This window comes from Corvus moneduloides, chromosome 1 (genome assembly GCF_009650955.1).
Source record: "Corvus moneduloides isolate bCorMon1 chromosome 1, bCorMon1.pri, whole genome shotgun sequence".
Taxonomy (NCBI): Eukaryota; Metazoa; Chordata; class Aves; order Passeriformes; family Corvidae; genus Corvus; species Corvus moneduloides.
Window position 1 is genome coordinate 147,849,327 of NC_045476.1, and position 7,915 is coordinate 147,857,241.

Sequence of the window (7,915 nt, forward strand, 5' to 3'; positions counted from 1 at the left end):
TCTCCCCTCAAGTCTTTCTAGTAGCCCTCTGCAGGTACAAACTTCCTCAGGCAGACAAAAAGCAGCCTCTCATGGGCTGGTTTGCTGCCCATAAAGGCACATGAAAACCACAAAAATTATGTCTCAGTTTTGACTGTCTTCAGTATTTTGTTCTGCTCTGGCAGCAGCAAAGGAAAATTCTCTCCTACCAGAGAATTATTCTTTGCAATGAATCCACACCTGGTGGTCTCTGAGCGAGGGTCTCAGAGGGCAGGACAGAGCTGGGAGGAACTTCCCTGGCTCCACAGCAAACGGCAGCAGGAACAGGTCAGAATCCATTCAGGGAGAACAACACGCTGAAAAGGAGAGCTTTCCAGAATAACTGCATTTTCGGATTTCAAATAAAACATTAAAAAACCCAAAGGTTCTAAATGTGCTGTTTAACTCCTCTCACAAAAAACCCTTTGTTGTGAGTTTCCAGGGCTTTCTAAGAGAATACCACCATTTCTTTTCAGCTACTTAACTGAGGAGCGATCATAAAGAAATGTGGATACAAAAATGCTGCTAGCAAGGATTTTCTTGCTATTTTCTAAGTCCGTGAGAGACTTTTCTCTCTCACAGAAGAGGTAGCAGGGAATGTAAACAACCAAGCCACCTGCAACCTTGAAAAGTCTTGTTTATGGTATAGTAGAAAAATATTTTGACAATGGATGTTTTAGGATTTTAGCCAATCACCCCAAGGGGTGGCTGATCCTTGTCCAATTAGACTATGAAGAAAAAAGTCTATAAAAGAGTTTGTAAAAAAATTAAATAAATAAATCTTGCTGCACAATTCCTGCCTGCTGGATTTCTCCTCCTCCTCCTCCTTATGGCTGCGGGACACGGTGATATACCCTAGGGCCCAGGCCTGCAGTAATAAAGAAACACTTAAACCCCAAGAGGAGAACCAGGTGCAATGAAAGTTCTTCAGCCTCCATTCACAGCATAAATTTTAGCACATCTTCATTTACGGTGGACTTGGACATTCTCCACAAGAGCAACTGCTTCACTAAGAAATGTTTAATACTGTAATCAAAGACCATTTTAAATGTACTTTATTGCGAAAGCAGAAAGCTTTATCTCTCATGGCTTCCTCTTTCTTTCATATATGGCTGCAGAGATGAACTCCAGAACTCATCTGTTAATGGTGCCGACCTACAGCCAGTTCCTTAGCTCTCCTTTGGCCTCATCATAAGTGTGTCTGTGAGTAACTCTGAATCCTCTCCAGGAAGGAGAAACTCTAGCAGCTGCAAAGTGCCCTAATCTGGGGTATGACCCTATGTTAGGTGTGTCTGAGCCAGCATTGGCCAGGGAAAAGGCAACCCATGCATCTGTTTCTCCAGCTGACTCACAAGCACTTACACATTGTTCATCTCAGTCAACACCAGAGCAGACTGAAAAAATCAAGACTTAGCATTTTCCCTTGGGATTATTTTTTAATCGTTCATCAATAGCATTTGAGCCCAAGGGAAAATCCAGCCCAATACAATTTAGTATGAGAGCTGTGGCTGAACAGGTGCCACGTGAGCCACCCCTGCCAGCAGAGAAAACCTGTCATGGTTTCACAAACCTGTGCTTAAAACCTAAAAATGAGAAGAAACAAACAAGCTCTGCCAAGTAAGACGCCAATTTCAAATTTATTAGCAAGCATCATAAATAAGTGGCTCTACCTAAATAGGAATCACTAAATCCTCTAGTTTAAACAGCCAACTGGAGAGCAGTGTGAAGACATAATTCATCCTAGGTATTAATCCTCAACAAGTCATAGCTAAATCATCTCTATTTGTATATAGAGTTAAGTGTACAGAGTACTTTACAAATACATGGATCCCAAACAGCTGATGATGTGAAAGTCTGAACTTGCCAATATTTACTTTCTGGCATGCAAATGAAAGCCAGACAAAATCCCTAGCAGCAAAAAGAAGTGAGATCCTTATGGGGAATATGAATTGAATCAAGTAATTGATGATTTATTTTTACAAGCAAGAGCTTTCTACCCATATTTCCATAAGAGTTTTCGCACTCTTAACCTGAAGGTTTCTAACAGATTGTGTCTTTAGTTTGTTGAGGAAATCTCAGGATTCATAAGTACCTGGGATTCAGTGTGAACAAAGCAGCTCAAAAAATTAATCTGTCTAGTAATGTCCTGGGCAGAAAAATCAGATTTGAAGCAACAAAGAAGCTGTTTCAGTATCTCTACTCCCATTCAAATTTTTATTGACTGACAAAAGGACCTTGAATTTTGAGGGCATCACATCCTGTGGGTTTTTTTCCACAACTTACTGCAGTCCCTGTTTGATGATTTACAGTAAGTGGCTGCCTTTCAGGTGACGCCAGACTCATTCTTCTCTCTTGCTTACAGTGAAGTTCAGAAGGTGGTATAAATCCATGCTGTGATACTTAGCCTGACTAGGAACTCCTCAGCCTGCCACACATGTTACCAAGCAGCTGGAATGGTAAAAAAGAAATAAAATAAAATAAAATAACAACAAAACAAAAAAACTCAGGAGATGGCATCTGAACAGAATGACCACAGAGTATGTTTTGCAAGCAGGACAAGTAAGGACTTGATATAAAGGAATACAGGTAGAGAGGGAAGTCATGATGGATATGCATTGTTACTTCATCTAAAGATAAATGCATCCCCTATCCTCTCCCCAAGAGAAACAAAAATATTAAAATGACAGATGATGTACATATAAAAAAAATGCTTGTGAAGACAAGTTAATGACAGTCACATCAGCAATGGGTTTGAGCAATGGGTTGAGACTGGAGCACATTCTTCACATTCACCACTTAGACACACACAAGTCTATTGGGGCCAAATTGGAGCTGGCAGAAATGCTCAGCAACCCACTTTCTGTCATTTACCAGCAATCCTGACTAATCTGGGAGGTCCCAGTTGACTATAGGTCATAAAATGTGACACCCAAGGACAAAAAGGGTGGGAAAGAGGATCCAGGGAAGTACAGCCTTGTCAGCCTGAGCTCAGTGCCAGAGAAAGTCATGGAGCAGATCATCTTGAGTGTCATCACACGGCACAACACAACAACCAGGAGATCGCATTCAGCCAGTGTGGGTTTGTGAGAAGCAGGTCCTGCTTGGCTGATCTGCTCTCCTGTGACAAGGTGACCTGCTTGGTGGATGAGGGAAAGGCTGTGGATGTTGTCTGCCTGGACTTTAGAAAAGCCTTTGATGCCACTTCCAATAGCATTCCCCTGGAAAAGCTGGCTGCTCGTGGCTTAGACTTCTTCAGGTTACTGGAGACATTGAATGCTGCTGATTGTCAGTTAATTAATATCTGATTACATTTCCTTAGAAGGAACCACTCTCCAGTCTCACATGAATATGATGTGATTTTTGATATTCCTTCAGAGTAAATCTACACAAACAGTGAGATGCACTATTACTGTTTACCATGCCTGTCCCTTTTCTTTCCTAGGAAAGCACAACATTAAGAAGTCCCACTCATGTGGGTTAGGGCACATAGACCTTGCAAAGTCTCAGCTGAAATGCAAAGAAACCACTAGTGAGTGGAGAACTTACCATTGAGCAGTTTCCAGCGCATGTCTTTCCTGATAAATGTTTGGTCTTCTGACAAAGACACAGAGGAAAGGAAGGAACCTTGTACACAAAGTTTTATCTTTTCTTGTGAAGGTGGTAAGCCTGTATTTTCACTACAAGTGATTGGTATCTCTAATGGAGTCTTTTAATTACTCTGATTCAGTAATTAAAGAAGTTAATATTGATGCTAATACAATATTTTCAGAGGCTAAAACAAAAAACCTGTAAACAGGAAACATACTTAAAATTAGTCACAGAACAGCACAATATATAAAAATAAACAAGCTTATTTTAATCTTATTTGTATTTCAGTCTTAGAAGAAGCTCCAACCTTTTTCTAAGTCCTTTTTAAGGGTGTCTTCTCTGAATTTCTAAGTTGGATGCTGGCTGAGTGTTTTGTCTTTCATATGTTTGTTTATTGATTCAGCTAGTTTCTTAAAGCACCAGCATGAGAACATCTGAACCCCAGCAGGCTCATATATATCAAAGCTTAGGGTTATTAATTTTCCTAAGCAGTAGAGCCATTTGTAACCCACTGCCATATGGCTCTCTTCTCTCCTCATCTTCTGTGCACATTTTCATGCATATAAACACTTATGATATTCAATTTATTTAGAATATACCCTTGTCTTTCTCTGAATAATTTTCTCAATTGGCAGTAATCATATATCCTGTTTCCACTCAATTTTAATGGGAAAAATTTAAAACAGCTTAAAAGACAATGTACCTTCCTTGGCCTGGCTTTTGAAGAGTTTCCCTGAATCTGGGCTCTGTGCTGTCATCACAGGAACTCTAACCCACACCACAGCTAAAAGCACAAAAGTTTCATCCATTAAAACAGAGAAGGAAGTGAAAGCTGGCCCAAAAAGGACCTTAAAGCAACATGGCTTAGCCATGGCTCAGATAACCACACTGTCTCTCACAGAAACCCTTTGGACCAGACCTGCACATATGTATCATGCTACCTTTAAACTCATCTTATTACAACTCTTCAAACCCATTCCTGACATCTTTTAGCCTTCACTCCCCTGCCCCTGGAAATGTGTTTAGAGTTTACCTGTGCAGCAGATGGGGAAATCCTCCAGCAATCCCCCAGTGGGCAATTCAGCAGTTCCCTCTGGGCTCTTCAAACACACACCCATTGCCTGGGTGTGCCTGGGATGCACATACCCATTGCCTGAAGCCCAGGAGGGCTCAGTTTTGCCATTGTCCTGGTTTTGCCTGGGATAGAGTTAATTTTCTTCCTAGTTGTTTTTGCTGTGGTTTGGATTTAGGATGAGAATAATTCTAATAACACACTGATGTTTTAGTTGCCGATGAGCAGTGCTGACACTAAGGCAAGAATTTTCAGCTTCTCACTCCACCCTCACATTAAGGAGGCTGGGGGTGAACAAAAAGCTGTGAGGGGACACAACTAGGGCAGCTGACCCCAAATGGTCAGCATATAAATCATGGGGAAATCTGGCAGAGGATCACTGCTCAGGAACTGGTTGGGCATTGGTCAGTGAGTGGTGAGCAATTGTGTTTTGCACCGCTTGTTCTGTACAGCAACAATGTATTATTGTTGTTGTTATTATTATTATTACTATTAATATTATTTTCTCTTCAGTTTCTTTATTATTAACCCGTTTTAATCTCAACTGACAAATTTTAATTCTCTTCCTCTAATTCTCTCCCCCATCCCACTGGCAGTGGGGAGTGAGGGAGTGGCAGTGTGGTGTTCAGCTCTCTGCTCTGTTGACCACGACAGCCACAACCACACAAGGCAAACCCTGGCTGTGGTGTGTGGCTGTAACTCCCAGCACAGGATAGTTTCCACTAACTGAATGGCAGAGACACCAGGAGCTGGGCACAACCTGGCAGGTTAGAAGGAAAACCAGAGCTGTGCCATTTGGTACTAGCACCACAGCTGGCTACAAAGCCAGCAGCCTAAAGCTGAAGGGCTCAGAGCTGCAGACAGCAGAGCACTGGCTGCCTGTTTGCCAATGACAAAGCACGAGGAATGGCGTACCCAAAAGCAGTTGCTTAAGGGAAATTACAGACAGACAGATTGACCTTTGGCCTGACCACTTTATTACACGTTTTATATCTCACATCCAACTACACACATTTCAGAGGAATGTGCTGTGAGTATGGACACAGCTGGACATCACTGGTACAAACACATTATTGTTTTAATTCACACAGTCAGAATCTCTGCAGAGCTGTAGGGCAGGAGGGGTTGGGGTCTGCAGGACACTTCTTCCTAGGCTATAATCTTGCTTTGGAGCAATGAGGGCTGCTAAACTCAGGAAGTATCCAGAAGTGGTAGAATTTAAGCATCTGCACTCCCTCTGCATTGGTAGGTAGCTTTTAAAGCACCATGAAGTTCTCCCTAGTCCTCTCTGGCCTTGTTGACTTTGACCACTCACTGCCAGTACTTAGGAAGCAAAGCTCCACTTTCTTAGTCAGTATCACTTAAGATTGCAAAGTGAACTAGTTCTTACAGGTTTCAAGAAATTTAGTTCACATAATAAAGGCAGAATAACCAACTGAAAATTAAATACTAATGAGAAGTGCTAATTATCCCCAGTTCTGAATTAATGTTCTCATATGTGTGCCTACAAATCTGTGAATAATTCCACCAGAAAATGTGAGTTGTGGGAATTCATTAATTGTAAACATTAATTAACTTGAAGTCAAAACCATGTAACTGATTTGTCATGGTATAAATCACATCTGAAATAGAAATATATCTTCAAGCATCTACTGTATGCTCTTTCCTTCCACAGTACATACTGCAGCAAATTAATTTATTTCTGCTATCATAGGAAACAGACAATAGAAAATAATTTGTGATTGCAGGTAAGTGAGAAAGAGCACCAAACTGTGTCGATACGTCAGATGGGTTCATACAGTGAAATGTTGTGCTCACAGCTCCCTGTTTGTGCACCTGAACCTTCCAGTATGTTGAATTGCCTGGACCTCAGAGAATGCAGCCATGCAAATAGACACAGTGAACCTATTAAAATAACCTGACTTCACTTTTCCTCACTTCCTAATGGAACAGCTGGCAGTCTAACCAAGTTGCATGCTAATTTGTCCCTGAAACACAACTGTATCAGTGACAGATATCCTGCTGTCCCCACGGCATTAAGAGACATGAGGTTTAAACTTTGAGGATATTGCATCTGTTCTTTATAGCACAGGAAAAGTTTTCTAAGAGCAGAAAGAAAAACAATATTGGTGTACTTCTCAGAAAAAAAAAAGTGAAACAATAAAGCAGCCTGAGTTTTAGGTGTTTTGGGGTTTTTTTGTGTTTCTTTGTTTGTTTGGGTTTGGGTTTTTTTTGTGGGATTTTTTTCTTCATTTGTTTTATGTGAAAAGGCAGATTTTATCAGATGTCACATTGGATGCAAAGAGACTCAACTGTGTTGCTAACAGTAGTCAATTCTTATAGCTTATAACTATTAATTATAGAACTATTAATTATATAACTATTAACTGAATTTTTCAGACTGCAGCAACCACCAGGTAAGAAACAGGACAAAAGGAGTGACTCCAGCCAATCACACCAATACCTATGCAGTTTTACTCATGAGTTACCCTTGCCACATACAAAGAAAATGGCAACAGAGGAGGTCTTGGTAACAAAAAAGTTCTCTTTCTGATTGATCCAGCTGCTTTGAATGGAGTATTGCATATATCCGTAGATTTTAAAAGGGAGCCTGTGTATGTTTATCTTGCTTAAGCAAGCTTATTCACCTGTGAAGACAGGCAGAGAGTGTTCAGCCCAGAGAAGAGATGGCTCCAGGGGGACCTTAGAGCACCTTCCAATACCTAAAGGAAGCCTATGAGAGAGTCAGAGAGGCACTTTTGACAAGGGCGTGCAGTGATAGAACAGGCGGTAAGGTAATTAAACTGAAAGAGGCAGGTTTAGATTAGAAATTCTTTACTGTGAGGATGGTGAGGCACCGGAACAAGTTGCACAGAGAAGCTGTGGATCTTCCGTCCCTAGAAGTGTTCAAGGCAGGTTGGATAAAGCTCTGAGCAACTTGGTCCAGTGAAAGGTGCCCCTGCTCGTGGCAGGAGTGTTGTGACTAGATGATCCTTAAGGTCCTTTCTAATTCAAACCATTCTATGATTCATGATTCTTTCTGCACAGATTCCCATGTTTTTACTCTTTTTAGAATCTGACATTGCAACTCACAAAAATGTCTTCAAAGCATCTGTTTTTATTTCTGCTCAGATGGTCACCAGCCCTTGATCAAATCAAGAGCTTGAGTTCCTGGTCTCTTTATGACTGGATGTATCCATCTTGTACCTCATGCCCATATTTTAGATACCCCATACA